Source organism: Nicotiana tabacum, chromosome 6, assembly GCF_000715075.1.
Source record: "Nicotiana tabacum cultivar K326 chromosome 6, ASM71507v2, whole genome shotgun sequence".
Classification (NCBI taxonomy): Eukaryota; Viridiplantae; Streptophyta; class Magnoliopsida; order Solanales; family Solanaceae; genus Nicotiana; species Nicotiana tabacum.
Genome location: NC_134085.1, coordinates 64,048,140 through 64,072,135, shown reverse-complemented (window position 1 = coordinate 64,072,135; position 23,996 = coordinate 64,048,140). Strand labels below are relative to the sequence as shown.

The 23,996-nt window shown below is 42.4% G+C and overlaps 1 long non-coding RNA gene across 1 annotated transcript; it reads right to left on the bottom strand.

The window, feature by feature from the left end:
- Window positions 1-2,089: 2,089 nt before the first annotated feature.
- LOC107762146 (uncharacterized) lies at window positions 2,090-3,910 on the bottom strand. Its single transcript, XR_001642725.2, has 2 exons — window positions 3,194-3,910; window positions 2,090-2,590 (listed from the first exon to the last, which is right to left on the bottom strand). It is a non-coding gene; the product is annotated as an uncharacterized LOC107762146 (long non-coding RNA).
- Window positions 3,911-23,996: the final 20,086 nt, after the last annotated feature.

The window sequence follows — 23,996 nt, the reverse complement described above, 5'->3', positions numbered from 1 at the left end:
TGACATACTGAAATAGAGAAAAGACATGAAACTTTTGAAACCAAATTCCTTTTTTATAGAAAAAATTTCGGCAGAGTTTCGGCATATTTTGGACACCAGTTTTTTTTATCAATGGGGGATAATTATCTCTCTCATACCTCAATTTTATTTTTCCCAATTTATTCCCTATTCCAGTAACCGGTCAACATGCAAACTGAAGCAAATAATTGCACAAGTAGCACGTAAAATATGCATCATGATGGTCTTTGATTCTGGGGTCCACCTGTCCTAGACGGACCCAACCCCTGTGTTGAGTCCCCAAAGTCAAATGCACATGATGCAAAAAAAATTCCTTCTAGGGATCCAGCATGAGACTGAGTTATTCTAAGTTTAAAACCTGGGTATATTGTTCTAGACTTGTGTACCCGAGCGGACAACTCGAGCCGAGGGGGGCTACGTACCGGAAAACAAAAGGCTATCCGGCTTTGTAACTTGTCTGAGCCTCTTTCTTATTTAAAGGTATGACACTAACAGAAAGAGGAGTCACGCCAGCGTGCACATCCCTGAAGATGAGAAGAGAAGAGTTTCGTAATAGTATAAATGCAATTCAAATAATATCAAAACGGTAAAGAGCGGCATTTAGCACATTAGGCTCAAATATGTAAAAATCAGACAATGAATAAAGCCAAAATATAACAGTTATTCTAAGATCGAATTCTTGAACCCTGAATCGGAAGTTCTAAGTTCTTTTCTCCAGCAGAGTCGCCAGAGCTATCACACCTCCTTTTAAACCACTCGAGGGGGGGATATACCTGAGTTTTTTCCAATTAAAGTGACATTATTCAAATGGGATTATTTTATTTATTTTATCATAGTCGCCACTTGGGATAATTTATTGTGTCCCAAGTCACTGGTTTATTTTGAAATCCTAAATTGAGGAAATTTGACTTTTATTTTTTAAAGTCTGTGAACCAAAAATTCTAGATAAGGAATTCTGTTAACTCGGGAGAAAGTGTTAGTCATTCCAAGGTTCCGTAGTTCTAGCACGGTCACTTAAACTATTAATAATTGCCCTATTATCCAATTTATTACATGTTTCAACCTATTGTGCATTTTTACCTTATAACCGCTTTTATTTATTTATTGTTACATATTGTGAATCATGTTATGAGAACTGTACCCACGATCTACAATATATTTAACTTTTAAAGATTAAATTGTGGCCGGGTCACATAAATGTACCCCGAATTTTAGTAATTAAGCATCACAACTATGCACGGGAACCGTACCCGTATCTATAAAAATTATTTAATTAACGCGCCTAAAGCAAACTACGAAAGTTCAAGGCATTTCTAAACTAATTTTGTATTTGTATGAGGGCCATAAATTAAAGGAATTTATTTGTATATGGCACACCCCTAATTATTTGTTCTAAATTTGTGAGGGCCATGTGTTATAGATTCAAAGCATGGCACACCGCAAGTTAAAAAAAAGTTTATATATATTTTAAAGGCAAACTAAAACTACTCTTATTTTAAACTAATTTAAAACTAATTATCACAAATACGTCACGGGAGCCGCACCCATAGTTGTAATAATTCTAAATGCACGGCTAAAGCAGACTACAGGTATTTTAAAGAATCAATTACTTCTAAGTTTATATTAACTAACAAGAGGGCCATGGGTAATTTTAACGAAAATGGCACGCCTCCAACCATTTTTAAAAAGGATTAAACTTGATTAAGCTTAGGTTATTCCCATCCAAATTTGGGCCTGAAACGATAGACACAGGGATCGGGCCAAAGGCGAGCCCAGCATATTATTTGCATGCCTCTTCCATTCTAAAAAAAAAGAGGGACACCATCATTCATTGAGCCTAAATTTAAGCCCAGAATCAGATCCTGCAATTGAGCCCAAACACATGCCCAAACAAAATAAAATGCTGAGGCTAAAGAGAACCTATTGTTCTGGGCTAAAATGAGGCCAACATGCAGCCAGCCCATATACTTCAATTTACCCCTATTTGAATTGATCTATTAATGGAATCCATCCCATGAAACCAATGTAACCTTATGAAAGAGATGAGCCCAAAAATGAAAGAAACTAGAAATTCGATTAAGGAAATCCATTAATTTTCCTTCAATAAATTCTGCACAGCTTGACATAATAAGATACAGACTGAGAAAAGAGCAAACACTGTTGTCATTCACATTAAAAGATTATCAAAGAATAAGGATTCACTTCCAAACCTCTAAAAAACGACATCTACATATGAAAGGTGCTATGCAACTAATGTGACACACAGCAAGGCTCATGAACCATTCTTGGCTATTAGCTTTGTCATTGCTTGAAATTAATCTTGTCTTTAACATTATATGCATCACATTTCAGTGCTTGAAATCAATCTTGCCTTTAACATTATATGCAGCACATTTCAGGGCTTGAAATCAATCTTGTCTTTAACATTATATGCATCACGTTCTATGTCCTTAACTTTCAATCAATACATTCACTGGCTTCATGCTCCTTTAACTACCCTCTCCAACAAATTTTAACCCAAGAGAAAGCAAGATGTTGTTCATCAGAAGTGCATGATGCTGACAACCAAAACCTTTAAATCCCAATTTATCAAACTATCATTTTATTATAAGAACAATAAACCAAACAGGTTGACCAAACTTGACAGAAAGAGACTGAATATGAGAGAAAACTTCATCAGTAATAGTAGAGTCTTGAACGAGGATAAGAACATTATAAAGCCACCCAACATTCTCCATCAAAGTGACCAATAAGTTTAGTTTCTAAACATACAACAAAACTGCTACCACATCTTGATAGGTTTGTTGCCAATAGTCATTAAACTAGTAGTGTGTGTTTTGTGACTTCAACTTTCAATCCTTAAATAATTTCAGAACTCACAAAGGAAGTTACAAGCGGTATTCAAAATCATGCTTAACCAAACTGATTCGAAAAGTGATTTAAATTTAAAGACCTACTTCAACAAACAAACTAACAAGAAATTAGGATATGAAAGAGTATAGGGAAATCTCATGTTATCTCTTTGAAATTAGTTATAAACACAACATACAAATCGACACTAGTGGTCATTCTCTTAATCAGTGCAGAACATGTAACCTCACAAAATTGTTTCTTTTTTTTTATAGAACATGAATCATTCAAATCAAGTCACATGATTCAAAATCGAGAAAAATACCTTGATATAGAAAACGAAATACAGAGGGAAAATGATAACAAGAAGAATGATTCAGGAGCTCAGCAATACAGCAGCAAAGATCAATAGAACTCGAACACGAATCCAAAGCTTTGAGGATTAGGAATTTCACTACCAAACTCCGGAAATTGTCTCTGATTTTTCTTCGATTTTTCTCCGAAAATGAACTAAAAAGATTGAATCAAAATCGAACTTAAACCATTTTGTTGTTTTTGTTTCTTTTATCTTTCTAAAAAAAGAAGCAGGCTAAAGAAAAATGGCTTGAAGAAAATGACCACTTCAAACCCTAGAAACTCGACTCAATTTTTCTGAAGATATTTCCCAATATTTTCTCTAACCTAGCACACAGACTTACCTCGAATATATATAGCCTTCAAAATCTTAAAAAATCTGCCCTAAAATCCGAAATATGTTCAGGTCTTTGAACAATTTTTGGGACAAATGGAGGGCGTGGATTTTTTTACATCTATCCATGGCTCCCATTCATCGAATAAATTGTTCCTATAGTACAGAAATCATGCGATTTGAGGGAATATTCGAATTCTTTCTGACAAAAAAACGTTGGGAATCAAATGACATGGAGGGGAGGGGACCATTTGAGTGAACTCGGGCGAGTTGAGGTTGAATTGGGGATTGAATCAGTGAAGGAGATGGTGAACAGTGAGGGTGCGATGCTTCATCAGTTAGGTCTAGGGTTCATGATTTTGGGTAAAAATTATCAGATGGTTTATATATTAGGGCGACGGGCGGGTCGGTTTATTTGTTGGGTTTGGATCTGGTTTTAAGGCTGGGGCTATAGAGAAGGAAGTGTTTGGGCTGAAGGGAATTAATTATGCAGGGGGAAACATTTGGGCTGGATTGAGGTGCATGGGGCTGGCCCAATTCCGAAAAAGGAGATTCTTCTTCAATTTTCTTTTATTTTCTAAATTCCTTTTCTTTTATTTTTTTAATTAAAAAATCTAATAATTAAAAAAATCCTAAATTATCTAAAAATGTGAAATTAAACTAATTATAAAAAAACATAAACATCACTTAATTCTAAATCAAAAGAGGAAAATCAATAAACTAAAATTAAAAGACAAAAAATGTAAAAATGAGCTATTTTGTGATTTTCAAATTTTTATAAAGCAAATAATTATTGATTAATTCTAAAAATATAAAAACAAACCTTAAATGCAATGCACGACATTTTTTTGATATTTTTCATGATTTAAATAAAAATTAAACATGCAAAAAAATGCAAACAATTAATAAAAATCTACAAAAATTCCTAAAAATGGCAAATAATTAAGAAAAAAAATCTATTTTCTTGGATTTTATAGGAGTATTTCATATAGGGCAAAAATCACATGCTCACATCCCCAATACATGTTTAAATACTGCAAACATTTCAAAACCCTTACTGACTTGTTTACCTTTTATTTTTCTTTATTCTTTATTCCCATCCTCTAAGGTTGGTTCGCACATATTGGCATCATCAGCATATCACACCAGATCTAGAGGCCCTCCGATTCTCCTCCTCCAAGTAATACGAGAAGCAAAGGGAAGGCTAAAATGGACGACTTAAGTGGTATTCGAAAGGAAAGTGCTGAGAATGTGGAAACTTCAGACGGTCGGAGTACTCCGGTGCCAATTGATTTAGTTTTGAGGTTGGAACAAAAGATACTGGAGCTACAGGGAGAGCTTGAGCAGGTCTGCAACTTGGCAAACCTATCCCTCACCCTGAATGTCCCCGATATCAACCAACAAAACACCAAAAACCCAGCGCCTCCCCAAAACACACCAAGCGAGCATCCATAAAACCCTCCCGCACAGCATCAATATGCTACTCCACCTCAAAATCTCAATCCCTTACCGATTCCAACTCCGCCACAACACCATCATCAACCAATCCAGTACCCACCAACCCCCACTTATCACACTCCCCAGAATACACCACAACCCATTCCCGATCCTCAAAAGTCAACCAATGACCACCATTACACCTAGGTTCCTAGCACTCACAAAAACAATCCTATATATGTGGAGACCGTACCTCACTCTACTCATACAACCTCCTATACACCAGAATCCGCTGAGAAGGACCTGCTCATCAAGATTATGGCTGAGGAACTCAAGAAATTGACAAGTCGGGTTCAGGGCGTCTAAGGAGGCAAATGGATAGAGGGGTTGAATTATGTGTGACACATACAACCGGATGTAGAACTGCCAAAGGGTTACAAACCTCCCAAGTTCGAGATGTTTAATAGTACAGGTGATCCCAGCGTTCATCTAAAGAACCTATTGTGACAAACTTGTTGGGGTAGAAAAGGATGAAAAGATCCGGATGAAGCTTTTCATGAGGAGTCTTATGGGAGACGCTTTGTCCAGGTATATCAGCCAGGATCCTAAGAAATGGTCCAACTGGGTGCGTATGGCATTTGATTTCATGGACCGATTCAGGTTCCACATAGAAAATGCACCAGATATTTTCTACATTCAAAACCTCAAGAAGAAGCCCGCCGACACTTTCCGTGAGTATGCTACTCGTTGGAGGTTAGAAGCGGCCAAAGTCAGCCATCTTTGGACGGGAACAAATGAATAAATTCTTCGTCAGAGCACAAGATCCACAATACTATGAAAGGTTGATGGTTATTGAAAACCATAAGTTCTCTGATATCATCAAACCTAGTGAAAGGATCGCAGAAGGCATCAAAAGCAGGATGGTGACAAACTTTAAGGCACTACAGGCCACAAACAAAGCATTACAATCTAGCACATATCGAAAAAGAAAGACGTCGGGGCAGTAATGGTGGCTCAAGGCCCAAAATCTCCACTCACATACCAAGCACCTCAACCTACATACCAAACACCCCTACCCACATGCCAAACACCTCCACCTACATATCAACCCTCATCTCCCAGATATCCCTAACCAGCCACTGTCTATCACACTTATAATTCCCAACCATCTCATTTCCAGTCACCTCAAACTCGCCAAAATTATCCAAGACCATGACCCAATTTTGACCGTAAACCACCCAGACAATACACCGTTATTGTTGAACCCATCGACCAACTGTATGAAAGGTTGAAGGCCACTGGTTATGTCACTCTTATTCTCACTGTGGTAGTAGAGAACCCATCCTAATGGGTTAACCCAAACAAAACTTGTGCATACCATTCTGGTATGAAGGGACATACTATTGACGAATGCCGAACATTGAAAGATAAAATCCAGACAGAGATTGACAACAAGGTCATACACGCAAAAAAAGTTGCACCCAATGTTTGCAACAATCCTCTCCCGGATTATGGGGGTGGTGGGATACATGTGATAGAGATGGATGAAGAATAGGATCCTGGGGGTCAATCGGGCTTATTCGAGAAGGTTACGACTTCAAACCTACAGTCACACTTACTTCTATTGTAGTACAGATTTAGTCACCAGTCGAGGTTGAGGCAGCTGCATCGGTTCCATTTGAGATAGAAGTAGGTCCACCTTCGGCCACCCCTGTTCCATTTAAAGTAGAAGTGGCCACACCTTTCGCAGTGGCAATATAAATCATACCTCTTTTGGATTCACAAGAAATACTCAGGGATTACATTGCCGAAACTAGGCGAAAAGGAAAGGAAAAGATGGAGGAATCTGATGCTGCGCAAGGAATGACTAGGACTGGAAGAATCTATACACCTGAACACTTGGGAGGACCAAGTAAGTATGCCACTACCAAGCAACCTATCATTTAAATAGGACCAGATGACGTTTGGAGGAAGGTGCAAGCGTCATTGATCATTTGAACAAACCCCCATCTCAAATATCCATCCTATCACTGTTGCAAAATTCAGAGGCGCACAAGAGTAATTTGATGAAGGTGTTGAGTGAAGCTTATGTACCCAACAATATCACCTGCGGAGAGATGGCCAACATGGTAGGGCAGGTGCTGGAAAGTCATAAGATAATCTTCCACAAGGATGAACTACCGCTTGAAGGGTTGAATCATAAATGAGCATTACATATCATGGTACAATTTGAAGACAAATTCATTGTCAGAGTTCTGATCGATGGAGGTTCAAGCCTCAACATTTGTCCGCTGGACAATCTGAAAAGATTAGGCAAAGGTTTCCATGAAATACAGGCAGGAAGCATGAACATGAAAGCCTTTGATGGGTCTCAAAGGGCCACAATTGGGGAGATTAATCTTTGTCTGTAGGTGGGGCCAACTTGGTTTGACGTTGAATTCCAGGTGCCTGACATATAAGCCTCATACAATCATCTACTGGGCCGACCATGGATACATGTTGCTAGGGCTTTGGCTTCCATACTGCACCAGGCCATAAAGTTCGAATGGAATCATCAAGAGGTGATCATTCACGGGGATGGGAGTAACCCCATTTACACCAGTCAAACCATCCCGGTTATCGGGAATAGAAGAAGTCTAGGAGGGGGAACCAATTATCACATCGAATGTGTCAATGCCGTTGAGAAAGACAAATGGTGCAGTAACAAAATAGAAAGCGTACAAGCATGGTCTGGGTATGAACCCGACAAAGGGCTTGGGAAGAATTTCCAAGGCATCACCAAACCAATACAACTGAAATGTCATGTTACTACCTTCGGGCTCAGATACCATTATACATGTCAAGAGTATGATGATTGGTCGCCTCCATGGCGTGGACCTTATTACCATCTCGAGCAACCAGTGCCACATCTGGGTTAGACTTTCCACCAAGCTGATACAATATGGGTAACTATAGAAGAAGAAGCGTTAGCTGGCTGAGGAATATGTTCCTAGAGGACGAAGACATGGAATGCAGTGCGATAATTGTAGAGGAGGAGTAAGGAGGAATCACTATTTAGACTGTGGAGAAGGGAGGTATTCTCAGGAACTGGACTGCCACACTATCCCGGGGCCGTCGAGTCCATGGGTAGCTTTGCAATCAACTTAATTTTATTTCTATAGCCATGCTAGGCATCTAAGATTTTCAGTAATTTTATTTTTAAAGACTTACTTGTTTCAAACAAATGTTCGATTAATCGAGCTGTACTTGTTTTGGATGTTTTCAGTTCTAATCAATGCATTGCTATTTATCATTCATTATTACCTTTCACACTTTTCTTTCTACAATGTTGTTATTACTTTTCCTTATGAACCGGTGACGGTGACATGTAATGAGGCAACGCAATATAAGGATAGTGACTCAGATGAAGAAGATGAAATACCATAGGAGATTGTTAGGGGTGTTGATAAATTTGAGAATATGCCTAAGTCCAACCTGGAAGAAATCGAAGCAGCAAATTTGGGAGAAGCCGAAACCGTCAAGGAGACTCATATCGGCATTCACTTATCATCGACATAGAAGGAAGAGTACATTTGCTTCTTGAAGGAGTATGAAGATATCTTTGCATGTTCATATGATGACATGACCGGTTTGAGCACGTCCATAGTGGCTCACAACTTTCCTACCAATCCCATGTGTCCGCCAGTGAAGCAGAAACTCAGGAAATTCAAACAAGATTTGAGCTTAAAAATCAAGGAGGAAGTTACTAAAAAGATCAAATCCAAAGTCCTCAGAGTGGTTGAGTACCCAACCTGGTTAGCCTACATTATACCAGTTCCGAAGAATGATGGAAAAGTCAGAGTATGCGTTGACTATCGAGACTTAAATAGAGTGAGTCCCAAGGATGACTTTCCACTGCCAAATATACACATCCTGATTGACAATTGTGCTAAGCATGAACTCCAATATTTTGTAGATTGCTTCGCGGGATATAACCAGATCTGGATGGATGAAGAATATGTAGAGAAAAATTTTTTATTACACCATGGGGGTTATATTGCTACAAGATGATTCCATTCGGTCTAAAGAATGTTGGGGATACTTAAATGAAAGCCATGACAACCATCTTCCAGGATATGATACACAAATAAATAGAGGTGTATGTGGATGACATCATTATAAAATCCAGGAGGGCTGCAGATCACGTAGCATACTTGAGAAAGTTCTTTGACAGGTTAAGGAGGTACAACTTAAAACTGAACCCCGCAAAATGTGCATTCAGGGTTCCCGTAGGAAAGTTACTGGGATTCATTATCAGTCATCAAGGGATTAAGCTAGACCCATCTAAAGTTAAGGCTATTCAGGAGTTACCACCACCTAGGAGCAAAAAGGACGTGATGAGCTTCCTAGGACAGCTCAACTATATGAGTCGCTTCATTGCACAGTCCATAGTTATATGTGAACCCATCTTCAAGATGTTGAGGAAAGATGCCGAAACAAGTTGGACCAAAGATTGTCAGAAGGCTTTCAATAAAATCAAGGAGTAATTATCCACACCACTAGTCCTGGTCCCGCCGGAACTTTGATGGCCTGAGCTACCCTATCTATTTGTATTAGATGAGGCTTACGGATGTGTTTTGAGACAATATGATGATACAGGGAGAAAGGAGCAAGCAATATACTACTTGAGTAAGAAATTCACACCTTACGAGGCAGAATACTCTCTGTTAGAACGTACTTGTTGTGCTTTGACATGGACGGACCAAAAATTGAGGCATTACTTCTGTGCCTATACCACATACCTTATATCCAGGATGGTCCCTCTTAAGTACATATTTCAGAAGCCCATACTAACTGGAAAGTTAGCCAAGTGGCAGATACTGTTAAGTGAGTTCGATATCATCTATGTAACTCAAAAGGCAGTCAAAGGACAGGCATTGGCAAACCATCTTGCTGAAAATCCTGTAGGAGGAGAATACGAGCCTTTGAAAACGTATTTTCCTGATGAAGAAGTGTCGTTCGTGGGAGAAGACATTATTGAAGAATACGATGGTTGGAGGATGTTCTTTGATGGAGCTACAAATTTCAAAGGAGTGGGCATTAGAGCGGTTTTGGTATTGGAAACTGGCCAACATTATCTGGCGTCTGCTAAACTTAGATTTCCCTACACCAACAACATGGAAGAGTTTGAAGCCTGCATACTAGGGCTCAACATGGCAATCGACATGAATATTCAGGAGCTGTTGGTAATCGATGATTCAGATCTGCTTGTGCACCAGGTACTAGGAGAATGGGCCACCAAGAATTTGAAGATATTGCCATATCTGCACCATGTACAGGAATTAAGAAAGAGGTTCACGAAGATGGAGTATTAGCATGTTCCTAGAATTCAGAACGAGTCTGCCGATGCTTTGGCCACCTAGTCATCCATGATACATCATCCAGATAAGAATTTCATTGATCACATCCCAATGAGTATCCATAATCAATCGGCTTACTACGCTCATGTTGAGGAGGACACGGATGGAAAACCTTGGTTCCATGACCTCAAGGAGTATTTAGCGAAAGGGGAATACCCGTAACATGCAAACCATACTAAAAAATGCACACTCCGGAGATTGTCCAATCACTTCTTCCACAGCGGAGGAAACTTGTATAGAAGAACTCCTGATTCAGGATTGCTAAGATGTGTCGACGCAAAAGAGGCTTCTAAGCTACTCGAGGAGATACATGCTGGGACATGCGTCCCGCATATGAATGATTTCATCTTGGCCAAGAAGATACTTAAGGCTGGTTACTCTTGGATGACTATGGAGACAGATTGTGTCCAGTATGTCCGCAAATGCTACCAATGTCAAGTGCATGGAGATATGATAAAAGTGCTACCAAATGAACTCAATGCAACAAGCTTACCTTGGCCATTCGCCATTTGGGGAATGGATGTCATCGGTCCGATCGAGCCCACGGCTTCAAATGGGCACATGTTTATTCTAGAGGCCATTGACTACTTCACAAAATGGGTAGAGGCCGCATCCTACAAAGCTGTAACTAAGAAAGTTGTCGCAGACTTTGTCAAGGATCGTATTTTTGCCAATTTGCAGTTCTCAAGTACATTGTCACTGATAATGCCACCAATCTCAACAGTGATCTAATGAAAGTCATCTGTGAAACTTTCAAAATCAAGCACAAGGACTCCACAACGTACATACCTCAAATGAAGGGAGCTGTAGAAGACACCAACAAAAACATGAAGAAGATACTAAAGAAGATGGTAGAAAACCACACACAATGGCACGAGAAGTTACCTTTTGCCCTGTTGGGATACAACACTATAGTCTGCATATCAATTGGGGCAACTCCTTACTTACTAGTTTATGGTACCGAGGCTGTCATCCCAGTCGAGGTAGAGTTTTCTTCTTTAAGTATCATACAAGAAGCCAAACTTAGTGATGCGGAATGGATAAGGTGCCGTTATGAGAAATTGGCCCTTATAGATGGAAAAAGAATGAATGCGGTATGTCACGGTAAACTTTATCAGAATAGAATGTCCAGAGATTTCAACAAAAGGGTCAAACCAAGGCAGTTTGCACCAGGACAGTTGGTATTGAAAAAGATCTTCCCACATCAAGACGAAGCCAAAGGGAAATTCTCTCCCAAATGGCAAGGTCCTTACATGGTTCACAAGGTGCTGATAGGAGAAGCACTCATACTTGTAGAAATGGATGGAGAAGTTTGGCCGAAACCGATCAATTCAGATGCAGTCAAAAGATACTATGTTTAGACTATTTACATTTCCTCATCAAATGTAATTGAACTACCCTTGACTTGATTCTTGTTTAAGAGGGGATACGTAGGCAGCCCTGTGGGTTCGATCATATCATAATAAAATTTCCACTTCCCCCAAATCTGAAACTGGGGCAAAATTTTGAGGAGGACCCTCAAAATTCCGGAGCAAGTCCAGCCAACGCCATTACATGCCAAAAGGTCAGAAATTTGTTAAGAAACTAGAGCAGAATTTTGAGAAACATTTTCAAAATTCCGAAGAGGGTTCGACAAGTTCGTTGCTCGCAAACTGCTGAAGGATCATCTACCAAACTGGGGCAGAATTTTGAGGAGGACCCTCTAAATTCTAACATGAGAAAGCTGTGATGTGTCTGAAATGTGTTACAATCACTAGTTTATCTAAAACTATTTAATATTTCACCATGTTTCTAAAATTACTCTATTTTTATCAATGATTGCATATTTTGGAAAACTCTATTTTGCATAATAGCCAGGTGTTACCCAGGGAAACTCAAACAAGGCATCCAGAACGGAGAAGCAAGGCCAGCAGACAAAGGCAAGAACCAACCTCCCCTTACAAAACTTACAATTTTTCTTTGAGCGCAGGTACATCTGACATAGCAGTAGCATTCACAAATATATATACACAAAGCAAAATCACTATCAAATGGGCTACCAGACACTGAACGTATCTCCAGCTAAGAAACATTATACTTTTATTTGTTATTCGTTCTTTGCATGAGACTAAGCCCTGTCCCGAACCTTGCAAGAGGCTAAGCATTGCCTCTATATTTGCATAAGGCTAAGCTATGCCTTCTATTTGCATGGGACTAAGCCTTGTCTTGCATCCTGCATGAGACTAAGCTCTATCTCCATCTTGCATGAGGCTAAGCCTTGCCTCCATATTTGCATAAGGCTAAGCTCTGCCTTCCATTTGCATAGGACTAAGCCCTGTCCCGAACCTTGCATGAGGCTAAGCCTTGCCTCTATATTTGCATAAGGCTAAGCTCTACCTTCCATTTGCATGGGACTAAGACCTGTTCCATATCCTTCATGAGACTAAGCTCTATCTCCATCTTGCATGAGGGTAAGCCCTGCCTTATATTTGCATAAGGCTAAGCTCTACCTTCCATTTTCATGGGACTAAGCCCTATCCCGAACCCTGCATGAGGCTAAGCCCTACCTCTATATTTGCATAAGGCTAAGCTCTGCCTTCCATTTGCATGGGACTAAGACCTGTCTCGCATGTATACGACGAATCCAGGGGCCCGATTTCCCTGTCATAGGGTCGTCTCACGGTCATGCTCCTCGAAGCTTGAATCCAAGGTCGAGATTCACCCTTGGGGGTCGTCAACTATCGGTCCGGAGGGCATCGCGTTCGAACACCTATAACGGGTTACAACAGGTAAGAGGGGAGTTCCCAAGGCACGCGGCTTAATCTGACAAGGCTGACCTATCCGGGGCCTATTTCGAGATGTCACATCCAGCCATCCTATCTCCATGCCTTCACAATTACCACGTTTTGTACTATAACGGATTTACCTCCTATATAAAGGGATCCCCATTACTTTGTAGTCCCTCGGATGATGTTGCTCCAACTATTCTCCATAAGATCAATAATATCTCTCTCTCTCTCTCTCTTCTCTCTAACTTGCTCGTTCTTATTAGCTCGAGGCCACTCTTAATATTTATTTCTTTCATAATTGTTCTACATTTATTGTTTGGTATTGGACATAAAGAGCCTTGCTTGATCATATATCAACTGTTATCCCATCCCCGAATACCCCCGATAGCTCGACACCAACCCGGATATCGGCCTCAAGGCTCCTTCATTGACCAGTCCGAGGCTCGGTCGACAAGCCCCTGGGTTTGATTACTGTCCCGTTTCAGCTTGAATCTCTTTGTTAAGCTTCATACTCTTAGTATCTACTTCTCTAACAACTAGCATAAAAATAGATCACATATTTTTAGAATCCCATTTACAAATTTAATTGTTGTTACCATTTTTATGGTGAACAGTTTGGCGCCCACCGTGGGGCTAAAAATAATAGTGATTATTTTTTTGCTGGTTTCATTACAAAAACGCAAGTTATCTCTCACACTTTCTTTGGCCCAAGATCTTGGATTTTAGGACAGAGCACCTAGCTCGTCGAGTAAAATGGGAAACCATAACCTCAAAAACAACAGAGAAAAGGACACGACTGCCCTAGAGGCCAGTACACCACCGGATCCAACCTAGATGGAAAGGAAGGTTCTCCAACATAACGTCCACATGATTATTGGGGGAACCAACGTTCCACAAGGACCCATGTTCAAACGAACGAGAACGTCCACTACGGGAGAAGGACCGACCCGAAAATGCGTGCCCGAGGATACCCTCGTATTCAGCAAGGAGGACCTCGAGGCTGTGATGGAACTGCACAATGACGTGCTAGTGATCTCGTTTCTCTTAAACGACACCAGGATAAAGCGCGTGCTAGTGGATCCAGGCAGCTCAGCCAACATAATAAGGTCATAAGTATTATAAGAGTTGGGCCTACTCAATCAAGTCGATCCCGTCCCTCGAATCTTCCATGGCTTCAACATGATCGGCGAAGAAATGAAAGGAGAGATCACCCTCCTGATCAACACGTCTGGCACAATCTAGAACACCGAGTTCTAGGTCATCGATGACGACATGAGATACAACGCCTTACTCGGCATGCCTCAGATACACAACATGAGGGCAGTGCCCTCAACCTTACACCAGGTGATAAGGTTTCCCATGAGGGATGGCATCACGACCATACATGGAGAACAATGGGCAGTGAAAGAAATGTTTGCGGTCCACCACGAGAATCCAGCCTCCACACTCCCGGTCTCGGACAAGGAGGGAAACATGTGGACCCTCAAAGACGATGAGGAAGACTTCTTTATTCCCCAAGCCTTCATCGCCCCTGAGTAATTAGATGCGACTAGATCAACAAACGAAGAGCTGGAGCAAACCGTTTTGATCGAGCACCTCTCGGATTGCAAGGTATACCTAGGGACGGGACTGACCCCCGAACTCAGGACATGGTTTATTCAATTTCTTAGTAACAATATCAAATGTTCGCCTAGTCCTACTTAGATATGACAGGAATCACGCCGAAAATAACCTCCCACAGGCTGAGGGTTGATCCCAAATTCAAACCCGTAAAGCAAAAGAGAAGACCACAATCCGAAGTAAAACATGCCTTCATCAAAGAGGAGGTAGCGGAACTTCTTAAAGTCAGATTCATTAAGGAGGTAAAGTACCCCGAATGGTAATGTAGTAGTAGTTCCAAAAAAGAGGAACAAGCTAAGAATGTGCATAGATTACAAAGATTAGAATAAAGCATGCCCCAAAGATTCCTTCCCATTGCCTAATATCAATCGTCTGATCGATGCTACGGCCGGCCATGAGACCTCACTTTTCTCGATGCCTACTCGGGGTATAATCAAATCCAGATGAACCCCGAGGACAAGGAAAAGACCTCGTTCATCACGGAATATGGTACATATTGCTATAACGTAATGCCCTTCGGGCTAAAAAATGCGGGAGCAACATACCAGCGCCTAGTTAATAAAATGTTCGATCATCAAGTTGGTAAATCGATAGAAGTATATATTGATGATATGCTAGTCAAATCCCTGCATGCAGAGGACCATGTGACCCATTTGCAGGAAACTTTCAACATCCTCAGAAGCTACAACATGAAGCTCAACCCCGAGAAGTGTGCCTTCGGAGTAGGCTCAGGAAAATTCCTGGGCTTCATGATTTCAAACAAGGGGATCGAGATCAACCCCAACAAAATAAAAGCCATCGAAGAGATCACGGTGGTGAACAAGGTAAAAGCCATCCAACAACTGACGGGGCGGATAGCGGCCCTGGGCAAATTCATATCAAGATCATCAGACAAGAGCCACCATTTCTTCTCCCTACTCAAAATAAAGAGCAAATTTGAACGGACTCCAGAATGCCAACACACCCTAGAAGAACTAAAACGGTACATGACTAGCCTGCCTTTGCTGCACACATCCAAGGAGGATGAAACACTATACCTGTACCTAGCCGTGTCCGAAATAGCGGTAAGCGGCGTACTGGTTCGAGAAGAGAAAGGTACGCAATTTCCTGTTTAATATGTAAGCTGAACCTTGGGGGACGCCGAAACCCGATATCCCCATATGGAAAAATTGGCTCTCGCACTGATAAGTGCCTCCCGCAAGCTAAAGCCTTACTTTCAGTGTCACCATATCTGTGTTCTATCAACTTATCCCCTCTGGAGCGTACTGCATAAACCTGAGTTATGGGGTTGACTAGCCAAATGGGCCATTCAACTTGGAGGGTATGATATTGAGTACCAACCTCGGACGACCATCAAGTCCCAAATCCTGGCAGACTTCGTGGTCGATTTCTCGCCATCCTTCGTGCCCGAGGTAGAGAAAGAACTTTTATTGAAATCAGGCATGTCCTCTAGGTATGGACCCTGTTCACAAATGGTGCCACAAACATAAGAGGATCCGGGATCGGTATAGTCCTAAAGCTTCCCGTCAGCGGCATAATCAAACAATCCATAAAAACCGCAAAACTAACTAACAATGAAGCCGAGTATGAGGCTATGATTGCAGGTTTAGAATTGGCCAAAAGTTTGTGGGCAGAGACTGTCGAGGCAAAATGCGATTTGCTCATCGTAGTAAGCCAAGTAAACGGAAGCTATGAAACCCGAGAGGATAGGATGCAGAGGTATTTGGCCAAAATCCAAATCATATTACGTCGCTTCAAAGAATGGACCTTAGTCCATGTACCACGAGAGCAGAACAGCGAGGCCGTTGCCCTCACAAACCTGGGGTCCTCTACTGAAGAAGAAGACCTGCTCCCCGGGGCAATCATCCAATTGTTCAAATCTATGGTCGAGGAAGGTCACGTGGAGATTAACTTTACCGGCCTAACATGGGATTGGAGAAATAAATATATCGTTTATCAAAAGGACGGGAAGTTACCTACAGATCCAAAAGAGTCGAGGGCCCTGCGAACCAAAGTAGCCCGATTCTCGCTCGACAAAAATAAGGCTCTATACAGGAGAACTTTTAATGGACCCCTGGTGGTATGCTTGGTACCGGGCGACACAGATTATGTGCTCTGAGAGATCCACGAGGGAACCTACGGAAATCATTCCGGGATCAATTCTTTAGTCCGAAAGGTGATCAGAGCGGGTTACTATTAGGACAACATGGAAAATGCTGCCAGGGAATTCGTCCGAAAATGCGACAAGTGTCAGAGGTTCACTCCCATGATCCACTAGCCCGGCGAGCAACTACATTCCGCTTTATCACCATGGCCATTCATGAAATGGGGAATGGACATCATCGACCCTTTTCCTATGGTGTCCGGTAAGGCTAGATTCATTCTGTTTATGACTGATTACTTTTCAAAATAGGTGGAAGCGCAGGCCTTTGTAAAAATAAGAGAGAAGGAAGTTATCACATTTATATGATATCACATAATATGCCGATTTGGGATCCCGTCCGAAATAACGTGTGATAACGGGAGGTAGTTCATCGGAAACAAGGTAACACAGTTCCTTGAAGATAACAAAATCAAGAGAATCCTATCAACGCCATACCACCGGTGTGCAAACGGCCAGGCCGAATCCACGAATAAAATAATCATTCAGAACTTGAAAAAGAAATTGGAGAGCGCCAAGGGAAAATGGAGAGAAACGCTGCCCAAGGTGCTGTGGGCATATCAGACAACTTCTAAATTGAGCACCGGAGAAACACCTCTTTAATATATGGTGTTGAAACACTGATACCAGTGGAAGTCGGGGAACCAAGCGCCAGATTACAGCACACTAATGAGGGCTCAAACAACGAGGCCATGACAACGGCCCTCGAGCTGCTCGACAAAAGAAGGGAAGCCTCGCTGGTTCGAATGGCTGCCCAGAAGTAGAAAATCGAAAGATACTACAATTGAAGAACAAATCTTTGATATTTTGGGATCGGGGACTTGTTCCTAAAGAAGGTTACTCTCAACACCCGAAACCCTAATGAAGTGAAGCTGGGCCAGAGTTGGAAAAAGCTATACCATGTCCTTGGGATAGTTGGCAAAGGATCCTATAAGCTTGGCACCATGGAGGGCGAACAACTTTCGAGAAACTGGAATGTATCGATGCTTTAGAGGTATTACTGCTAGGGCGTCCGATTGCAAAATCCCGCAAATATCCTCGAGCAAACATCGCACTCTTTTCCTTCGACCGAGTTTTTTTTATCCCGTAACGGGTTTTTACCAGCAACGTTTTTAACGAGGTAATGTCCATGCATTTCCCGAGAAATGAAAAATGAGGTTCCCATAGGAAATAATGTACCGGGCTAAATGGTCGAGCAAACCGTGTCCACCTGAGTCGGGCTTACAGCAACCCAACAACATGTATTTACACCAAGCAATTAAAGAATATCTTTTTAACATCTCATACTCCAAAAAAGAAATTTTAGCATGCTCACGGCAGGGATCCCTCTACCAAATGCATCACAAAATACCCAGAGACTTAGAGTCAACAATTTGGCACCCGCACGACCCCAGGGTCAGAACTCCGGGCTCATAAAGCCCCAACAAGGTAACTCTGACCTCACGAATAACGGCCTTCGAGCCTAAGCAAACTCAATGACTCGGAGGTTGTCGCCAATCGTCGTACACTGGAAAACCCGAGGCCATAAGACCCCGAGCGTGCAGACTTCATATAACCAAATCTATTCTGCATAGCAATAAAAACTGTAAGACCTCAACAGGCATGGCAAATTGTAAGCCCTCAACAGGCATGGCAAACTATAAGACCTCAACAAGCATGACAAACTATAAGACCTTAATAGGCATGACAAACTGTAAGACCTCAATAGGCATGAAAATTTTGTCAGACCTTACTATAGGCATAAAGCTCAATCCTGAATTTTAGGCCATGCGTCACATTTTTAAGAATCCCGAAAGGGCATACCCTTGGTGTGGATGCCAAAACTATCACTCGGGATCAAAAATGGCTCAAGACAAACACATATGACTATGGTCAAAACGGCTACACCAACCAAATTAATGCGACTCGGGGATGCCCAACTGTCGCTAGCAAAATCGCATGCCATTACTTCGAATATACTTTGAAAAGAACTGGTTAAAATAGGTTTCCCTCAATAGGCAAAACGAGCTTCGACCATTTCATCTCCAAATCACAAGGCTTCGAGCTACTCACCCTACGAGCTAAAAACCTTTTGAGGTGCTCGAACATCACCGCTAATGACTTGAAATTGAGGTTCTCCCCGAACCGATGACGGGTCAGGCAAAATCATTTCAAAAAGACCGTAACGAGAGGAAAACAAAGCCTACAATATGGCCACGGGCAAAAGCATAAGAACCATTTTTGCCAGCCAAACGAGCCTCCGGGCCCACACTAAAAGGTCGCAATGACCAAAAAGCGTAAGAGCCATTGTTGCCAGTTTGAAAATTGAAAACTTGAGAATTAAAATGAGCTCGAGTCGTAACCCGATTCGGAGGCCGGATCCAAAATAGTTAACTACATATGCCTAAGGGCACATCGTAAGTGACATTATCGCCATCCAAACGAGCCTCCAGAACACAAGCTCAAAAGGTCGCTTTGACCCAAGGTGCAAGAGCCATCGTCATCCGCCCATGTAGGCATGAAAAAGATTGAGGGTCAATTGAAGCTCGAATCACAACACAGCTCGTAGACTGAACCCAAAAATAGGCAAAATACAAATTCCCAAGGGAAAGGGATGAGAACCATCATCACCCGATCATGCAGGCATAGGAGATTGAAGATCAAGTAGGCTCGAGACAATACTCGACCCAGAGACTCAACACAAAACTGTTGGGCAAAAGTGCTAGAGCTCTCACGGCAGTTCACACTAAAGGTCGCATCGACTAGTCACATGACAACTCGCCAATTATTGCTGAATTCAGAGCAGAAAGGGGAATAAGGGAAATGAAGCCGCAGGATTCTCTTTATACATATGCAAAAATAAAAGTACTATATACAAACAGGGAGATCGACAGGAAAGAACAACATAGATCCTAATCTATTGCCAAACCGTCAGCCTCAATAGCTCCCCAAGGGTTGTACCCAAGCGATTACTAGTCCCCCAACGACCTCTTCTCAATGGCGGTCTCTCTCTTTGGGGATCCACCCCCAGTTTTAACACCACTTGAGCTACCTTCCAATACGCCCCAATGGTCTGCTTTAGGGAACCCGGCCAAACACGATCCATGGCTCAAGGTAAAGTCGGGCCAGCTCCCTCAAACGTCCTCTCAATGCAAGAATCTGCGATGACTGCTCCTCTCCCATGCAAAGATACAAGCACCTTGGCCTTCGCTTGATCCGAACCAATGTGGCAACCAGTTCGAAATGGAGGCTCTAATACTTGTCACTATCCTCCATCGCGTCCTGGAGATGACGATCAATCAAGGTAACTCCCCCCTGAAAGTTGTCCCTATCGGAAGCCACCTCGCTCACGTGCTGACTAAGCTTGGAGATTTTAGCATCTCTAGACCAAAGCCCCCCTCTCAGCAGGGCATTCTCCTTCTCAAACTACACAATTCAAGGACCGAGAAGTTAGAAGCAATGAAATCTCACAAGGGCTCAAGTAATAGTAAAAATAGGGGATGAATAACCGCTCGGTAAAATAGGGTTTCTCGCTTTCACGACGGCTTACCTCATCCTGATACTGGGCAAGATCCTGGTTATAAAGCATTCTCGCCTGAAACCAAATAGAGAGACAAGTTAGGAGAAGGAAGGCCGGAGTGGCCCAAAGTTACAGACAAGGTTAGCAGGAGTTACCCGCTTGAAAAGTTTGCCCATCTTGCCAAAATTGGATGAAGCATCGACCTCGGAGCTACCCTCGAGAATGGTCGCCGGCCTCTCGAGTGCATCTCCACCTTTGACCAATACTCCTACCTCAGAAAGCTCCTTGCGAGGGGAGTCTTGCACTTCGTAAGATGGAAGGATCTCCCCTTGAGGAGAATCGACAACAATCAATGGGCTAACAGGTTCAGCCAAAATCTTCGTCCGTTGTTCACCTTGGGTCCCAGATCGAGGCCCCTCCAAACTACCTGTCAAGGGCGTCCTATCTCGAGAAGAACTCCGGCCACCTGCCAATTCGGGGGCAGTGCTTGATACCCCATCCATTTCCTTACCACCACGAAGCTGTGCCACGACGGCATCAGACTCTTGTCTAGGAGCATCCATCCCCACGGCCCAAGGATCGATCAAGTCCAAACGCTCCTCAAGAGCTGCCGGGAAGCTGCTTTCTCCCTCACCTTCAGCATGGGGATTTCCTATCACCTTGGAGGTCGGAACTGCTATGTCAACCTTGGAATCCTCCACCTTGGCCCTCTTGGGCTCCGGTGGCCCAACAGATAGACTCCCCTGCCTTTTCTTCTCCTCGCCAAACACCAGAGCGTCCCCTCTAACGGACGGTGCCTCCTTCATCAATAGAACTTCTTCCAGACCTACATGGATGCAGAGGTTAAATGTAAAGGATGGAGAAAGCTACTAATAACAAACTGTGTCAATAATACATGGATGCATCAAGGCTCGAGGCTCACCATGGTCTTTGGTTTCCCACCGAGCTTGGGATAAATCTCATCACGCTCGTTCGATATACGAGCAAACTGAGTATAAACAACCAACCCAACCTTGGAGATTCGACACCGCACTAGGGTAGATCGCTACGGCTGAAAAGACAAGAAAAGCAGAGTTATACGCATAGGGAGATATCGCCAACAAGGAGCAAAGACACCACGTTTACTTACGCCCGGTGTTCCACTTATCAAGGAACGAATAATGCCTGATCATATAAACCACACACCTGAATGAAGGATGAACTTGAGCCAAAGTTACCTGATAACTCCGGTAGAAGTCGAGAATCACAGGGTCGATTAGGGGCGAAGATGACTCCACCGACCCCAAGCTGAATGGGTAGGTATACACACTTAGAAATCCGGCTCTATGAGATATAATATCTTACTCCCGAGTGGGAATCTCAATGAGCACGGTATCCCCCTAGTGATAGTCGGGCCTCACTCTTTCGATATTTGTGATAGTTCTGATATACCGAGTTACAGGCTCGCGGCGCCCTGACTTCGGGGAATGTCTCTTGACCCTAAAATCGGAATTCATCACAAAGGATCCTGGGACGCACTCCTAGACACAGGGGGAAGTGGCCACTTCACATTTTCGTCATCCTTGAGCCCGCAACCTCCTGGGAAGCAGAAGTGGAAATTTTCGTCATCCTTGAGAGAATCTGAAGGAAGAATAAGAAGTGGTGGTGTTCCTGAAAAAGAGCGAGAACGAGGGAAAAACAAACCTTACTAGGGGTTTTTTGGCACGAGATGGAGTCTAGAAAGAAAGAGGTGAGTATTTACAAAAGCGTCGTGGGTACATTAAAGGAAGCCAACCGCCGCAGTCAATATGAAAACCTACAGGGATAGCACGCATGATGCACCTTGGCATCTCATAGTCATTTGCAAGAACACCGAAGGAAGTAGGAGTTCAGGACTGTTTCTTATCATTTACTGCTGCTTTCACTCTAAGAAACGCAGAGACTATCTGTATACGGTAAATCTGAGGGCCCGATTTCCTGTCATAGAGTCATCTCGCGGTCATGCTCCACGAAGCTTGAATCCAAGGTCGAGACTCACCCTCAGGGGTCGTCAGCTAACGGTCCAGAGGGCATCACGTTCCAACAACTATAGCGGGCTACAACAGGCGAGAGGGGAGTTCCCAAGGCACACGGCTTAATCTGACAAGGCTGACCTATCCGGGGCCTATTTTGAGATGTCACATCCAGCCATCCTATCTCCACGCCTTTGCAGTTACCACATTTTGTACTATAGCTTATTTCCCGCCTATATAAAGAGGATTCCCATTACTTTGTAGTCCCTTGAGTGATGTTGCTCCAACTATTCTCCACAAGAGCAATAATATCTCTCTCTTTCTTCTCTCTAACTTGCTCGTTCTTATTAGCTCGAGGCCACTCTTAACGTTTATTACTTTCATACTTGTTCTTCATTTATTATTAGGTATTGGCCATAAAGAGCCTTGCTTGATCATATCTCAATTGTTATCCCATTCCCGACTACCCCCGATAGCTCGAGACCAAGCCAGATATTGGCCCTGAGGCTCCTTCATTGACCAGTCTGAGGCTCAGGTGACAAGCCCTGGGTTTGATTACTGTCACGTTTTAGCTTGAATCTCTTTGTTAAACTTCATACACTTAGCATCTACTACTCTAAAAACTAGCATAAAAATAGACACATATTTTTAGAATCCCATTTACAAATTTAATAATTGTTACTATTTTCACGGTAAACATCGCATCCTGCATGAGACTAAGCTCTGTCTCCATCTTGCACGAGGCTAAGCCCTACCTCCAATTTTGCATAAGGCTAAGCTCTACCTTCCATTTTCATGGGACTAAGCCCTGTCCTGCATCTTGCATGAGTCTAAGCTATGCCTTAATATTTGCATAAGGCTAAGCTCTGTCTTTCATTTGCATGGGACTAAGCCCTATCCCACATCCTGCGTGAGACTAAAACTCTGTCTCTATCTTGCATGAGGCTAAGACCTGCCTCCATATTTGCAAAAGACTAAGCTTTGCCTTCTCATGGGACTAAGCATTGTCCCTCCTTGCATAAATATTGCTCTATTCCAGCACTATCTATTTGCTCCTCTTTCGGGCTAAGCTTTGCCCTCAATCTCACAAGACTAAGCCTTGTCTTGTTGATTTTAGCATCATATTATTAAATCTCATGGGGTGAAATATCGCCAATTTGTCAAACAACGTCATTAACTAAAGGCATCGCCTCATAGCCGGAAAACACCATGCCATGGCCTAAGGATCTCTCAAATTCGCATATCATTATTCAAAGTAATCATGGTTCGGATGAACCATTTTCATAGCCCGAGAACATCATTTCATCGCCTGTGAATCTCTTATCTTACAATTCATGGACCAGGACATAATGGTCTAAAGACGTTATCTGCATCGTCCAAAGAAAATCTTTCATGGTCCAAAGGGAATTTGCATCACGTTTAAATTTTTACAATAATCTACGTACTTGCATGCATTGTATTTTGAGTTTGCAGTTGATCTCAGAGGTAACCGTTTTCAAACAGGAGCAACCATTCGCTCCGGTTTCCGCTCATACCATTTTCACTTCGCCATTCATAACTGATTC